Raw genomic sequence first — 16,510 nt, forward strand, 5'->3', positions numbered from 1 at the left:
AGTGATACTCATTGCTACTGAGGGTGGAGTGTTTTCTAGTGAATCAGTAGCTATAATACATGCAGATATATATAGATATAATACTTCGATGACTAGGAAGATACACTGAAGATTTAACCTGTACTAGTGGATTTATTTCCTTAGATAAACTGATAATCTTTATGAAGTTTACTTAATTATTCATCTATATGAAGCAATGCACTTGTTTTCATGTTCAGTTATAAGAACTGGATGCTTGGGGCTGGTGCACTGGGACCACCCAGAGGGAGGGTATGGGGAGGGAGGAGGGAGGAGGGTTCAGGATGGGGAACACAGGTATACCTGTGGCGGATTCATTTCGATATTTGGCAAAACTTATACAATATTGTAAAGTTTAAAAATAAAATAAAATTTAAAAAAAAAGAAAAAAATGCAAAAGAATCTAAAGAACAAGTAAAAAAAGTAAGAATAAAAAAAAAAAAAAGAACTACATGGCATGTTATTGCCAAATAGAGTCAATGTGTTTTCATTGTCATAACCCCTCACAATCAACAAGGAGTGACTGAGCTTTGTCACTCAGTTGCGTCTGACCCTCTGTGACTCCATGAACTATAGTCTGCCAGGCTCCTCTGTCCATTGAATTCTCCAAGCAAGAACACTGAAGTGGGTCCCCATTTCCTGAGAAGGAAATGGCAACAAGGAACCTGAGGCCAACTCATTTCTTTTTTCCATTGATGAGAAGACTATCCACAGTGAATTCTAAAAAATATCAGTTTAATACGTTATACTCAGACACCTGATTATGAAGGCAAGGTCACACATGAATAACAAACGGGCAAGTTTGGGCCCCATTTTAAAAAGTTTTTATTTCTTACTCAATTTATATGTGATGATTTTGTCTAAATAGTTGCTTAAGTCTTCCAGTTTGGGTATTTATTAATACTAGTTTATAGCAGTCTTTGAAATCAGAACTTTTGGGAATAATGAAAGTTTTGTTGAGCAAAATTTAATGGAAACTATGGAATGAATAATAATGACTTCAAGACTGACCTTTAGCTAAACAACCCTCCAGCAAACACACACACACACACACACTCACACACACCATACTCACACACCAAGACCCAGGAATTAAAGAGCTAAGCCTCCACATCAGTTCTTATATTAGATTTACAATCTGCTGATTCATATCTATAGTACCTGATTTTTCAATTATATAATCCTATATCCAGATATATAAAACTGATTACTTCCTTGATTCAGTAATTATAAGTGCTCTCCATCTTTCTGTCTATATTTTCTTCACATATGATCATTAAAACATAGGAAATCTATTACTTGAAATAATTTCCTATTGTAAGGACTAACATAATATGAAGGCCCTGGGGTGCAAACATTTTCCTCTTTAAGTGAACTCCACTAATAAGTTCTATAAACACTGTTATACAAATTATGGCTAGATTACATATATATATATATATATATATATATATTGGTGTGGGGAGACAGAGTTTATAAATGTTGATGGCTTTAGGAGCAGAAATGATTCTTTGGGGTTTGAATATTGCTTGAGGAATTCCCCACTGTCTCAGAATCAGGTTCTTCTGCTGGTATTTATGGCAAAGCTTATGGATTATCTGGTTACCTCAGCCAAATGGATGGTGACCTTTTAAGTATTTCATACACATATCATGATTATGAGAATCCTGAAAAATGATCCTAGTGCTATCCTTTGCTTTGGTAGGAACTCCAGAGACTTATAGGGCACTGGAAAAATTTTATTTTCTTTGGGTGTTTTATTTCTATGTTCTATTTTATTCTGTCGGTCTTGCTCAAGCATTTATTTATGAAACAGAGGAGTCAAACTTCAAATAGGTGGGAGGGGAGGCTAGAAGGGCAAGTCTCTGAAGTTTCCTGGGCAGCCCAGCATCCCTGCGGCATCTTGTTATTTTTGCCTTCATGCGACTGCAGGTGCACGTTACCTTTGATTAAGTAATTGGGTTTAGGGAACTCCCAGGCATGAACACACAATTATTGCTCCTGTTTTCTTTTTGCTTCTCTGACCCACAAAAAGACATCTAGCTCAACTGTACCATCAGAAATAAAGGGAAAAAAACAATTGAACAATTGATTCTAATTGAAATTTTTAAATTTCTTATGGATTTTCTTTTCAACCAAGAAGAAATATAGGTATTTGGTCTTCACTGCCCTTGAGAGACATAAAACAGGAAACCTACAATAAAACATGCAACAATTCAAAATAACAATTTTAACTTTCGAAGGAAGACAGTACACACTTGCATAAACAACAAAATGGCACTTTAGTTTTTGTGACCGACATGGAATGGAGAGAAATATCTAAAAATGAAATGAAAACACTGAAGAATAATCATAGAGCTGTCCATACTTTTTATTTTTTCTTTATTTTTCTCCAAAATTGTTGTTAAAACTGTTATATTGGCAATTTTCAATTTTAAAAAAGAAAAATATGTTCTAAAAATGGCACGACTTTGAGGCTTGTTGAGTAGCTTATCCCGTCCTCATGCCAGTATGAAAACACAGCTGAGAAGGCAGGTGATATTTTCTGATGTTGTCAACTGTTTCATTTTTATTATTAAAATGGCACTTTTTAAATGTGATAACTAATGTTTAATATGAGCAAAGAGAAAATCATGTTTAATTTTCAACTGGTTACTAGGAAGGATTTTAATCTCAGCTCTTGCATCCAGCAATTCAGATGTTGATAAAATTTCCATGCTTTAAAATGTGCATCAGTGTATGTGTACATGATTGGCTGTCATGGGGCAGGTCATTCACACAGCTTACTGCTTGCTACTGACAAGACTCCAGTGATCTATTGTTTTGAAGTTTTTCAAACATCGGGATCACTTCCCAACTTTATTTCACTGCTATTATGTAACATACCCATCTAAACAATGTTATTTTGGACTTTTAGAGACTATTTCAGAATATTAAGATGCAAGGAATAAGATCATGAAGGAATGAGAAGCAGTCTTTTGGTATCCTACACTCTAACCAATTTTTCAACCTAACTTCAGGTAGAATATAATGGTTACTTCTGGAGACTATCTAGGATTAAGAAGCAAATGATGAATGCTAACTAGATTATAACAATTTTTAGAGCAAGAACATTATTGCTAAATTAAGTCTTGGTGAAAAATTTAGTTTTAATTATAATTTTGTAAAAAAAAATACACATACACAAACTCATATGACTCTACTCCAGTATTAGAATGGAACTATTTATCAAAGCAAGAAACTGTTAGAGAATTCAGCAGGCTTTCTGCCATTGTGGGAAGATGAATGATGAATCAGATGCAATGTAGGATTCCTTAATAATTTATTGGGTCATGAGTTATGGTTTTGTTCAATTGAAAATTATTAGATGGGTTTGCCTCAGGCAAAGCACATAGTGTATGGAAAAGGAAAATAGATTAAGCAAACATTCCATGAGTTTAATCATTTCAAACAGTGTATTGGATAAAGGCCCTGATGCATTTGTCATTAATTCAAGGGACAATTTTACCTCTACACAACATGATCACAAGATGGGAGTTGTCAGTCCAGTTCTGTAAATGAGATGTTCATAATGAATAGATGGTATAAGTCATTACTTTCATCCAATGTTTTTCTTTGTAAATTAGGATAAGGAACAGTGCAACAGTCAAAGCTTGTGATTACTTTTTTTAATTGAAAGGGTTTTTTAAAAACCTCTAATCACTTATTAAACATCGACTGTCCCGTACATATAACATATATTTATGAAGCACCAATTTTATGCCAGCAACACTGCTCGGAGTTCATTATAAGAACCAGTTTTAAATAAAAACTTGGTGACTGACCCTTCTAAACTGAAATTACCTTTCCTGGGCTTTCTTACACTAAAATATCTGTAAAGTTGACCAGATTTGGCCAAAGTAATGAAACTATTGTAAAGTTACAGCCTCAGTCTTTATTTAACTAATACCCTTTTACAGTTTTTGAGGTGTTGGGCTATGTCTGCTCTTATATACTATAAAGCAATGCTATGCTAAACAACTTAGTATAAATAATATTTACTTAAAGGGTATCAGTCAATGTTACATCAACCTCTAACCAAGAGGTATTTGGTTTCAGAATTTGGGATTTCATTTTGGGAGGTTTTTCATGATGCTCTGAGCTGTTGTTCTTTATTAGTAGCTCCTCATGCAATGTATTAGTTCTGGTAAAAAACAAATAGCAATAATAAAATCACAGTAGTCATTTTAGTTTTACTCTTTCCCTGTTAAATCTCCAGCCTATATTTCCAGATACTGGGCTGTAGGAATCTCAAAGGAGGAACAGTTTGGTCGTATATTTTGATTATAATGTTCCTCTGGCAGTATGTTGTCCAAGAAATGTGCCTCTTGAGAAATGAAGGTCAACCTCCTACTGGCTTAGAGAGAGACACACTAAATATTTCAGCTACCTATCATCACTACACTTTGGGAGAGACTAGAGAGTGACTGGCCCATATTTTTCAGGTGCAGACGACTCTTGTCTGAAGCTGTGAGTGAAATCTGGGTTCATTTATTGTCCCAGATAGAAGGTATATGTTCCTTTCTGTAGGGCACTGCAGAGGCAACCTACACAAGTTCTTGTATAGTACAGACATTAACAAAAATCAATTTGATTACTTTAAGTATGTTTAAAGATCATCCAAATCCCTCTATTTTCTTTCAAGTATTTATTACATATTTTGGGCAAGAAATTTTGAGCTGCTGGTGTATCCTAACTGAATACACACTCATCAGATCACACCTGTCATGACTCTTGTGTAGCTTTCTACTGTCAACATTCCCCACTAGAGTGGTACCTTTGCTACAACTGATGAGCCTAAATTGACACAGCATAATCACCCTGAAGTTCATTCTTGGTGTCCTACATTATGTGGGTCTGGACAAATTGTATAAAGGCATGTAGCCATCCTTATGGTATCTTACAGAGCATTTTTGAGGTGTTAGTGTGCACAGGCCACGTGCTATTACCTGAAGGATGGGCAGTGCCTTCGTCCTCATCATTATTGTCACTACACTGTACACAGGAACAGCCTGAGAAGCTTGTCAGTACACACTTGGCCCCTCCCCGAGTTGTTGCTGATTTATTAGTTGTGTGAGGTACAAGAATCTGCATGATGTTTAAGTGCCCCCTTTGATGTCATTTGGGTGATATGATGGCTTATGTCAAGCTACACTTGTCTAGATGTTATAAACTTTAACTTTAAAATAAGATGCTTTCTTTGCCTAGATTTCTAGAAAACCTAGAGTCAAATTTGTAGTTTAGTCAACTCTTATAGAATGAAAACAATACTTACACATATACGTATATGGGTCAATGTAAATTGATATATAATTCATGTCCTTTTTTCTGGAATAGATAATAAAAATAATTGGATATATATGTATATATAGATATATACATAAGTATTATATACATATATTTGTATAATAGCGCAGGTTGATGGGACTATATATCCTATGGCCGCAATGTTCAAGAATTGTATTTTTAATTGTATTTTCCAGAGGAAAATTGTGGGTGGATTTATGATTAAAAACGCACTCGTGCTCACGCTCAGTCACTCAGTCGTGTCCGACTCTCTGCGATCCCCCTGGACTGTAGCCCACCAGACTCTTCTGTCCATGTGATTTCGCCGGCAAGAATACTGGAGTGGGTTGCCATTTCCTTCTTCAGGAGATCTTCCTGATCCAGGAACCAAACTCATGTCTCTTGCATCTCCTGCACTGCTGGTAGATTCTTTACCACTGAGCTTCGGGGAAAGCCCCAGTCCAACAGCGCAGTAAGTCAACTTAAAATGACTGGCATAGATAATATTTCCCAAAATAAGTTCACAGGAGAAGAGTGGAAAAGTAAAAGTATTCAGTGCCTCCAAATTCTTGAACCCTGCATGTGCTTAACAAATAAACTAACCATAGAATACATGCATCATAATACATTATGACAGATTTTAAGGACTGCAACATTAACATTTCATTTTTGGCACGCTCAGTAACTACACTGAAAAATTAGAGGGAAAAGTGGAGAAATCACCCCTTCAGGTTAAAAAGCAAAACTAAAAACTGATTCAGAGCATCCCCATTAAGAATGAACATATTCTTCCTGATTTCAATATAGCTTAAGAAACCAATACCTCATTCAGTTCAGTTCAGTTCAATTCAGTCACTCAGTCGTGTCTGGATGTTTGTGACCCCATGATACGCAGCACGCCAGGCCTCCCTGTCGATCACCAGCTCCCAGAGTTTACCCAAACTCATTTCCATCAAGTCGGTGATGCCATCCAGCCATCTCATCCTCTGTCATCCTCTTCTCCTCCTGCCCCTTCCCAGCATCAGGGTCTTTTCCAATGAGTTAACTCTTTGCATGAGGTGGCCAAAGTATTGGAGTTTCAGCTTCAGCATCAGTCCTTCCAAAGAGCACCCAGGGCTGATCTCCTTTAGGATGGACTGGTTGCATCTCTTTGCAGTCCAAGGGCCTTGCAAGAATCTTCTCCAACACCACAGTTCAAAAGTATCAATTCTTTGGCACTCAGCTTTCTTCACAGTCCAACTCTCACATCCATGCATGACCACTGGAAAAAACATAGCCTTGACTAGATGGAACTTTGTTGGCAAAGTAATGTCTCTGCTTTTGAATATGCTATCTAGGTTGGTCATAACTTTCCTTCCAAGGAGTAAGCATCTTTTAAAATCATGGCCACAGTCACCATCTGCAGTGATTTTGGAGCCCCCCAAAATAAAGTCTGACACTGTTTCCACTGTTTCCCCATCTATTTCCCATGAAGTGATGGGACCAGATGCCATGATCTTCGTTTTCTGAATGTTGAGCTTTAAGCCAACTTTTTCACTCTCCTCTTTCACTTTCATCAAGAGGCTTTTTAGCACCTCTTCACTTTCTGCCATAAGGGTGGTGTCATCTGCATATCTGAGGTTATTGATATTTCTTCCAGCAATCTTGATTCCAGCTTGTGCTTCTTCCAGCCCAGCGTTTCTAATGATGTACTCTGCATATAAGTTAAATAAGCAGGGTGACAATATACAGCCTTGACGTACTCCTTTTCCTATTTAGAACCAGTCTGTTGTTCCATGTCCAGTTCTAACTGTTGCTTCCTGACCTGCATGTAGGTTTCTCAAGAGGCAGGTCAGGTGGTGTGGTATTCACATCTCTTGAAGAATTTTCCATAGTTTATTGTGATCCACACAGTCAAAGGCTTTGGCATAGTCAATAAAGCAGAAATAGATGTTTTTCTGGATCTCTCTTGCTTTTTTGATCCAGCGGATGTTGGCAATTCGATCTCCGGTTTCTTTGCCTTTTCTAAAACCAGCTTGAACATCTGGAAGTTCATGGTTCATGTATTGCTGAAGCCTGGCTTGAAGAATTTTGAGCATTATTTCACTAGCGTGTGAGATGAGTGCAATTGTGCGGTAGTTTGATCATTCTTTGGCATTGCCTTTCTTTGGGATTGGAATGAAAACTGACCTTTTCCAGTCCTGTGGCCACTGCTGAGTTTTTCAAATTTGCTGGCATATCATTAGTGATTCAGAAAACTTCCCATTCACATATATTTAAATTACTCTTAATAATAAACTGATAATGATTTTTCAATATATATATGTGTAAAATCATGTCCTTGTATACCTTAAAGTTACACAATGGTATATGTTAATCATACCTCAATAGAACTGAAAAAAAAAATAATTCGATCTAAAAATCTTCTGAAAGTATGGGTATGTTCTTGCCCATCAGAAAGAACATAACAGAGTATAGAAAATGATCCAATCCCCAGAAGATTTGGTGTAAAGAGTGGAGTGTCATTTATTTGAGTATATGTTATCTCTACTTTATATTTAAAACTTAAGCATGGAAATAAAATATTAATTTAGTACTTTTTTAAACATAGCCTGAGGCATTTATTTTTGTTTGTTAGGGAGAAAGATGTACTTCAGGAAACTTGAATGTATAATTTTCTTCAAAATTATGCGTTCTCATTTCAGATAAAGCAAAAATTGTTTACTTCTTTGTGGTCCAACAACCTTGTCCTAAAATAGTTATCCTGACATATTTTCCTTCTGAGAATTTGTTTCTCAGCTCTACAATCTTTACATAAAGTAAAAGCTACGGAGGAAAGCTGTCTATTGTAAGAGGAGTATAGCGCATATTTCCATAGGACTGTGACTGAAGGCGTTACTGTTATGGTGAAAGGAGAAACAAATTGAAGAAGTGAGATCACACAAAAAAATGTCAAGATATAATGTATAATTAAAAGCCTCTCAAAAAGGTACCAAGTAAAACTGTCAAATCTTTCTATTTTTAAACTTTTTTTGAAGAGTCAGAAGAAATTTCATGAGAGTACGACAATCTTACTACAAACTTGCTGTAAACTCACTCTTAATTTTTCTATATTTTTAAAGAGCATAAATTAGTCCTACAAATTATGTAACTCATGCATTTCTAGATTACAACAAAAGCTGCAATCATCTTATTGGAAAATATTGTATTGGGAAGCCCTTTACCATATATGTATGACAGATTTCTTATTACTTTCTGACATTAAATCTTTAAGTCATAAAAAATCTCAGCATTCAGAAACTGAGATCATGGCATTCAGTCCCATCACTTCATGGCCAATAGATGGGGAGACAATGGAAACAGTCACAGACTTTCTTTTCTTGGGCTCCAAAATTACTGCAGACAGTGACTGCAGCCATGAAATTAAAAAATACTTGCTCCTTAGAAGGAAAGCTATGTCAAATCTAGACAGTATGTTAAAAAGCAAAGACATCACTTTGCTTACACAGGTCTGTCTAGTCAGAGCTATGGTTTTTCCAGTTGTCATGTACGGATGTGAGAGTTGGACCATAAAGAAGGCTGAGGAGGAAGAAGTAATGCTTTCTAACTGTGGTGCTGGAGAAGACTCTTTAGAGTCCCTTGGACAGCAAGAAGATCAAACCAGTCAATCTTAAAGGAAATAAACCCTTGAATATTCATTGGAAGGACTGATGATGAAGCTGAAGCTCCAATATTCTGGCCACCTGATACAAAGAGGCAACTCACTGGAAAAGACCTTGATGGAGGGAAAGACTGAGGGCAGGAGGAGAAGGGGGTGACAGAGGATGAGATGGTTGGATTGCATCATTGACTTGATGGATCTGAGTTTGAGCAAATTCTGGGAGATGGTGAATGACAGAAAGTCTGGCCTGCTGCAGTCTATGGGGTCTTAAAGAGTAGGACACGACTGAGCGACTGAACAACACCAAAATTTTTAAAGAACTACTAAGGGACAAAACATACATAAACAGTCCCAATTTACAATGGTTTGATTTAAAATTTTTTGACTTTATGATGGTATGAAGGCAATATGCAGTCATAAAAAAATCAAGCTTTGAATTGAATTTTGCTCCTTTCCTGGGCTATAATTCCTCTCTTGTGATGCTGGGACACAGCAGTGAGTACAGACCCCTGATCGTCACGTGATCAGGAGGGTAAACAATCGATAAAGTGACAACCATCCTGTACCCAGACAACCATTCTGTTTTTTTCACTTTCAGGACAGTACTCAATAAACTACATGCAATATTCAACACTATTGTGAAATAGATGTTGTTTTAGTTTTGTCCAATTGTAGGCTAATGTAGTATGTTATGTAAATGAGGCATTCTGAGCACATTTAAGGCATGTGAGGCTAAGCTAAGATGGTTGGCAGGTTAGCTATACAGTCCTCCCTGGGTATTTAAGAGAGACTGGCTCCAGAGCCACCCAGAGATATCAGAACCCACAGATGCTCAAGTCCCTTGTATAAAATGGTGAAGTATTTGCAACCTATTCCAGTATTCCTGTCTGATAAATCCCATGAACCCAGGAGCTTCACAGGCCACAATGCATGGGGTCTCAAAGAGTGGTACAAGATTTAGTGACTAAACAACAGCATTTGCATATAACCTGTGCTCATCCTTCATCTCTACATTACTTCTAACACCTAATACAATGTAAATACTATGTAAATAGCTGTACAATACAAATGAAAATTTATGCAAATAGTTGCCTTAGGCATGCTGGAAACTGAAATTTGCTTTTTAAAACTTTCTGGAATTTTTTTTTTTCCTCAAATATGTTTGATTCATACAGGAGACATAAGAAACACAGGTTCGATCCCTAGTTCCAGAAGATCGTCTGGAGGAAGGCATGGCAATCCACTCCAGTATTCTTGCCTAGAAAATCCCTTGGACAGAGGAGCCAGGCAGGCTACAGTCCGTAGGGTCACAAAGAGTCAGACATGAGTGAAACAACTCAGAACAAATGCACACACTCATGTTTGAGTCACTGTTGGTTGAATTAAAAGATATGTACTCATGAATACAGAGGGCCAACAATCTTAAGTGCATTCTAAATTTATAATACATTAAACTAATGATGGATTTGATCGTCCTATTGCAGGGCGATCTGGACAGTTAATGAAGAACTTCTGTTCAAGAAGGAAAACCTGACAGTAAAGATGCAGAGTTGTCCTTTAAAAGTTGAGTTGGGGAAACAGTCTGTTCTCTAGAAGTCTCTTATTTATGGTTATTTGTATCTGTGGATTTGGGGAAGGAAAAGCCAAAAATTTGCAAACTCAAAGTTGATATTTTCCTCACAAAGTAAACACAGGACAAGCAGGACAGATTTCAAATTAACATTTAGTTTAACATAGGAAATCAGTAGTGGATACAGCCAACCCTGGTTTGGGGGGAAATGGACTTGAGTCCCAGATGCAAGCAGGTCATCACTTTTTTTTTTTTTTTTTTTTAATGTGGAAAGTCTTTAATCTAAGAAACAATATTTTGGAAAATGCCTTAGAGACTCTTAATGAGAGGTAATAGTGAACGGAGCACAGTAGCTAAATCAGGGAAGGGCAGAGTATGAAAAAATAAGTGAAATATTCCCAGAAAATGTCTAGTTTTAAACTACTCTTGCTTGAAATCCTCTTCAGTGTCTAGAACATAGTTTCTGTGAACTACTGAATGAATAAATATCCACTGACAGAAGTGGGAAGAGTGCCTGGCAAGCCAGTAGCATATGGATGTGAGAGAAGGGTGGAGAGGAGAGTTAGGCAGCCTGAGCTGGATGATTAATCACATCTATTTGTAACTTGGGAACAAGAACAAGAGAAAAGCAGAGAAAACTGAGCATTGTTGTAGAGTTAGGATATTCTGATTGGCTAAGGTTTTACAGAAAATACTATGAAACAGAAATTTAACTCAATATTTTCTTTATAGGATGGCATATCAAATCAGCAACTTCCCAGTTGGTGCTAGTAATAAAGAATCAGCCTGTGAATGCAGGAGACACAAGAGATGTGGGTTCAATCCCTGAGTTTGGAAGATCCACTAGAGAAGGATATGGTAACCCATGCCAATATTCTTGCCTAGAGAATCCCATGGAAAGAGAAGCCTGGAGGGCTATAGTCCACAGGGTCGCAAAGAGTCGAACAGGACTGAGCACAGAACACTATCAAATCAGAGGTATAAAAGCTTGACAGAACCAACAAAATTCTGTAATGCAATTATTCTTCAATTAAATAAGTAATTTAAAAAAAAAGCTTGGAAAAAACATTTTAAATAAATCTTTCAGTTCAGTTCAATTCAGTCACTCAGTCATGTTCAACTCTTTGCAACCCCATGGACTGCAGCACACAGGACTTCCCTGTCCATCACCAACCCCCAAAGCTTTTTCAAACTCCTGTCCATAGAGTCAGTGATGCCATCCAACCATCTCATCCTCTGTCATCCCCTTCTCCTGCCTTCAATCTTTCCCAGCATCAGGGTCTTTTCCAAGAAGTCAGTTCTATGCATCAGGTGGCCAAAGTATTGGAGTTTCAGCTTCAGCATCAGTCCTTCCAATGAATACTCAGAACTGATTCCCCTTAGAACTGACTGGTTGGATTTCCTTGCTGTCCAAGGGACTCTCAAGAGTGTTCTCAGCACCACAGTTCAAAAGCATAAATTCTTCAGCACTCAGCTTTCTTTATGGTCCAACTCTCACATACATACATGACTACTGGAAAACCATAGCTTTGTCTAGACAGAACTTGTTGGCAAAGTAATGTCTCTGCTTTTTAATATGCTGTCTAGTTTGGTCATAGAGTTTCTTCCAAGGAGCAAGTGTCTTTTTAATTTCATGGCTGCAGTCACCATCTGCAGTGATTTTGGAGTCCCCCAAAATAAAGTCTGTCACTGTTTCCATTGTTTCTCCATCTATCTGCCATGAAGTGATAGGGCCAGATGCCATGATCTTAGTTTTCTGAATGTTGAATTTTAAGCCAACTTTTTCACCCTCCTCTTTTACTTTCATCAAGAAGCTCTTTAGTTCTTTGTTTTCTGCCATAAGGGTGGTGATATCTGCGTATCTGAGATTATTGATATTTCCCCCAGCAATCTTGATTCCAGCTTGTGCTTCATTCAGCCTGGCATTTTGCACAATACACTCTGCATATAAGTTAAATAAACAGGGTGACAATATATAGCCTTGATGTACTCCTTTCCCTATTTGGAACCAGTCTGTTTTCTCATGTCTGGTTCTATCTATTGCTTCTTGACATGCATACAGATTTCTCAGTAAGGTGGTCTGGTATTCCCATCTTTTTAAAGAATTTTCCAGTTTGTTGTGACCCACACAGTCAAAAGCTTTTGCATAGTCAATAAATCAGAAGTAGATGTTTTTCTGGAACTCTCTTGCTTTTCAATGACCCAAAGGATGTTGGCTATTTGATCTCTAGCTCTTCTGCCTTTTCTGAATCCAACTTGAACCTCTGGAAGTTCACGGTTCATGTACTATTGAAACCTGGCTTGGAGAATTTTGAGCATTACTTTACTAGCGTGTGAGATGAGTGCAATTGAGTGGTAGTTTGAACACTCTTTGGCATAGCCTTGACCTTTTCCAATCCTGTGGCCATTGCTGTGTTTTCCAAATGTGCTGGCATATTGAGTGCAACACTTTCACAGCATCATCTTTTAGGATTTGAAATAGCTCAACTGGAATTCCATCACCTCCACTGGCTTTGTTTGTAGTGATGCTTCCTAAGGCCCACTTGACTTTGCATTCCAGGATGTCTGGCTCTAGGTGAGTGACCATACCATAGTGATTATGTGAGTCATTAAGATTTCTTTATATAGTTCTTCTGTGTATTCTTGCCACCTCTTCTTAATAACTTCTGCTTCTGTTAGGTCCATACTATTTCTGTCTTTTATTGTGCCCATCTTTGCAGGAAATGTTCCCTTGGTATCTAATTTTCTTGAAGAGATTTGTAGTTTTTCCCATTCTGTTGTTTTTCCTCTATTTCTTTGCATTGATCACTGAGGAAATCTTACTTATCTCTCTTTGCTATTCTTAGGGACTCTACATTCAAATAGATATATCATTACTTTTCTCCTTTGCCTTTTGCTTATCTTCTTTTCTCAGCTATTTGTAAGGCCTCCTCAGACAACCATTTTGCCTTTTTGCATTTCTTTTTCTTGGGGATGGTCTTGATTCCTGCCTCTTGTACAATGTCACAAACCTCCACCCATATTTCCTCAGGCACTCTGTCTATCAGATGTAATTCCTTGAATCTATTTGTCACTTCCACTCTATAATAGTAAAGGATTTGATTTAGGTCATACCTGAATGGCCTAGTAGTTTTCCCTACTTTCTTCAATTTGAGTCTGAATTTGGCAATAAGGAGTTCATGATCTGAGCCACAGTCAGTTCCTGGTCTTTTTTTGCTGACTGTATAGAGCTTCTCCATCTTTGGCTGCAAATAATTTAATCAATCTGATTTCAGTATTGACCATTGATGATGTCCATGTGTACAAGCTGTTTGCTATGACCAGTGCACTCTCCTAGCAAACCTCTGTTAGCCTTTACCCTGCTTCATTTTGTACTCCAAGGCCAAATTTGCCTGTTACTCCAGGTATCTCTTTACTTCCTACTTTTGCATTGTAGTCCCCTATGATGAAAGGGACATCTTTTTTGGGTGTTGATTCTAGAAGGTCTCGTAGGTCTTCATAGAACCATTCAACTTCAGCCTCTTCACCATTACTGATTGGGGCATAGACTTGGATTACTGTGATATTGAATGGTTTGCCTTGGAAATGAACAGAGATCATTCTGTCATTTTTGAGATTGCACCCAAGTACTGCATTTTGGACTCTTTTGTTGACTACGATGGCTATTCCATTTCTTCTAAGGTTAGTAGATATAATATTCATCTGAGTTAAATTCACCCATTTCAGTCTATTTTAGTTCACTGACTCCTGAAATGTTGATGTTCACTCTTGCCATCTCTTGTTTGACCACTTTCAATTTATGTTGATTTATGGACTTAAAATTCCAGGTTCCTATGCAATATTGTACTTCACAGTATCAGACTTTTTTTCCATCACTAGTCACATCCACAACTGGGCATTGTTTTCACTATGGTTCTGTCTCTTCATCCTTTCTGGTGTTATTTCTCCACTCTTCTCCAGTAGCATATTGAGCACCTACCAACCTGGGGAGTTCATCTGTCAGTGTCATATCTTTTTCCCTTTTCATACTGTTCATGGGGTTCTCAAGACAAGTATACTAAAGTGGTTTGCCATTCCCTTTTCTAGTGGACCATGCTTTGTCAGAACTCTCCATGATGACCTGTCTATCTTGGGTGGCCCTACATGGCATGGCTCATAGTTTCATTGAGTAGACAATGCTGTGGTCCATGTGATCAGTTGATTAATTTTCTATGATTGTGGTTTTCTTTCTGACTGCCTTCTGAGGGATAAAGATAAGAGGCTTATGGGGCTTCTTGATGGGACACAGTGACTGAGGGGGAAACTGGTTCTTGTTTTGATGGGTAGGGCCATGTTCAGTTCAGTTCAATTCAGTTGCTCAGTCATGTCCGACTCTTTGTGACCCCATGAACTGCAACACGCCAGGCCTCCCTGCCCATCACCAGCTTCCAGAGTTTATTCAAACTCATGTCCATCGAGTCAGTAATGCCATCCAGCCATCTCATCCTCCGTCATCCCCTTCTCCTCCTGCCCCCAATCCCTCCCAGCATCAGAGTCTTTTCCAATGAGTCAACTCTTGACTCTTGAGGTGGCCAAAGTATTGGAGTTTCACCTTTAGCATCAGTTCTTGCAATGAACAGCCAGGACTGATCTCCTTTAGAATGGACTGGTTGGATCTCCTTGCAGTCCAAGGGACTCTCAAGAGTCTTCTCCAACACCACAGCTCAAAAGGATCAATTCTTCGGCACTCAGCTTTCTTCACAGTCCAACTCTCACATCCATACATGACCACTGGAAAAACTATAGCCTTGACTAGATGGACTTTTGTTGGCAAAGTAATGTCTCTGCTTTTCAATATGATATCTAGGTTGGTCATAACTTTCCTTTCAAGGAGTAAGCGTCTTTTAATTTCATGGTTGCAGTCACCATCTGCAGTGATTTTGAGCCTAAAAAATAAAATCTGACACTGTTTCCACTGTTTCCCCATCTATTTCCCATGAAGTGATGGGACTAGATGCCATGATCTTTGTTTTCTGAATGTTGAGCTTTAAGCCAACTTTTTCACTCTCCTCTTTCACTTTCATCAAGAGGCTTTTTAGTTCCTCTTCACTTTCTGCCATAAGGGTGGTGTCATCTGCATATCTGAGGTTATTGATATTTCTTCCAGCAATCTTGATTCCAGCTTGTGCTTCTTCCAGCCCAGCGTTTCTCAAATAGGAGTTAAATAAGCAGGGTGACCATATACAGCCTTGATGTACTCCTTTTCCTATTTGGAACCAGTCTGTTGTTCCATGTACAGTTCTAACTGTTGCTTCCTGACCTGCATACAGGTTTCTCAAGAGGCAGGTCAGGTGGTCTGGTATTCCCATCTCATTCAGAATTTTCCACAGTTTATTGTGATCCACATAGTCAAAGGCTTTGGCATAATCAATAAAGCAGAAATAGATGTTTTTCTGGAACTCTTGCTTTTTTGATGATCCAGCAGATGTTGGCAATTTGATCTCTGGTTCCTCTGCCTTTTCTAAAACCAGCTTGAACATCTGGAAGTTTACGATTCACGTATTGCTAAAGCCTGGCTTGGAGAATTTTGAGCATTACTTTACTAGCATGTGAGATGAGTGCAATTGTGTGGTAGTTTGAGCATTCTTTAGCATTGCCTTTCTTTGGGATTGGAATGAAAACTGACCTCATCCAGTCCTGTGGCCACTGCTGAGTTTTCCAAATTTGCTGGCATATTGAGTGCAGCACTTTCACAGAATCATCTTTCAGGATTTGAAAGAGCTCCACTGGAATTCCATCACCTCCATTAGCTTCGTTCGTAGTGATGCTTTCTAAGGCCCACTTGACTTCACCTTCCAGGATGTCTGGCTCTAGGTGAGTGATCACACCATAGTGATTATCTGGGTCGTGAAGATCTTTTTTGTACAATTCTTCTGTGTATTCTTGCCGTCTCTTCTTATTATCTTCTGCTTCTGTTA

This window comes from Bos indicus x Bos taurus, chromosome 24 (genome assembly GCF_003369695.1).
Source record: "Bos indicus x Bos taurus breed Angus x Brahman F1 hybrid chromosome 24, Bos_hybrid_MaternalHap_v2.0, whole genome shotgun sequence".
NCBI lineage: Eukaryota > Metazoa > Chordata > Mammalia > Artiodactyla > Bovidae > Bos > Bos indicus x Bos taurus.